This window comes from Schistocerca nitens, chromosome 5 (assembly GCF_023898315.1).
Source record: "Schistocerca nitens isolate TAMUIC-IGC-003100 chromosome 5, iqSchNite1.1, whole genome shotgun sequence".
Lineage (NCBI taxonomy): Eukaryota > Metazoa > Arthropoda > Insecta > Orthoptera > Acrididae > Schistocerca > Schistocerca nitens.
Window position 1 is genome coordinate 351,242,793 of NC_064618.1, and position 1,226 is coordinate 351,244,018.

Genomic DNA, 1,226 nt, shown 5'->3' on the forward strand with positions numbered 1-1,226 from the left:
ATTAATCGAATACGTAATCAGCAGATGTACAACGGCCACAGCTTCAAAATTTCATTGGTCACGCTATGCAGATTAATTGATAATCTGATATCGTCTTAATGCTGTCCATATCTGAAATTCAAAGTAAATGCAGTAGGCCCTTCGAAATGTTAACTTTTTATCGTTCGTGTGAGAGGCAATTTCCTGAACGGAAAAGATAATAATTGGCAAAGTGGCTAACATTCGTCTGCAGATTACGTTAGATGAGTATGTTCCAAACTGTGGTTTCAAAATTTAATTACCGAGTTACGTTAACGATGCAGTCATTTCAACATTGATCGACTTTAAAATCACAATGCACTCACGTAACATAAAAAATCAAATTTTTCAGAATGTAGTAGCTGGTGTTTTTACGTATCCTGATTCAAACAATAAGCTAGACTGAAATAGAAAAGTGGAGCTGTCGATAGAACATATATATCATTTAAAAAATTGTGTGTCCTACAGTAAATATTTAATGAATTATTTACAGTTATTACGATGTGAGAAAATGGAAACCAATGAACAGAATCGTCAGCTACAAATTCTCAACTCGACGCCACAGCAATGCACCCTGAAAAGCGCGACGTAATTCTTACCTCCTCTGTTACTGAAGTAGTAACTTTTTGGTTCTTTATCTTCTATATTATATACAATTTGTCTATACGTGTCTATTTTGGAGTGGATGTGTCTAGTTAAGCTCCCGTGACACGTATAGTATTTATGTCCCAGGTTCTCCTACTATTAATTGATCAATTTGAAACGCTAATTTCTCAAATGTTGTTAGGTTTGGTTATGATCTGTCTGAGTCCTAGAAATTTCTGTGTCCGGCACGCGTAAACACTCTCAGCAGAGAGACCGTTTAGCGTGACTCCATTCATTAATGCGTTCCTAGTTAAGAAACCACATGTGGCGAAGTAAACTGAACTCTAACGAGAAATATTCCCCCATCGTTCTTGTTATTATGTTTGTTGTAATTAATCCCTCACTACTGGAAACCAGTAAGGTTCAGACGGGCATCCTATCGATCACTGAACTTACCAAAATCGTATGCCGCAGACAGAAGATTGGCTTAGATCCAACACTGATTACGGAACAATATTTCTCATGTTTTGCGAAATTTTGACTGTTTGCGGCGTTCTCTTCGTTGCTGCAATTCTGAACAGTCTCATGCCACCATAGATTAACAAGTCCGAAAACTGCGAAGA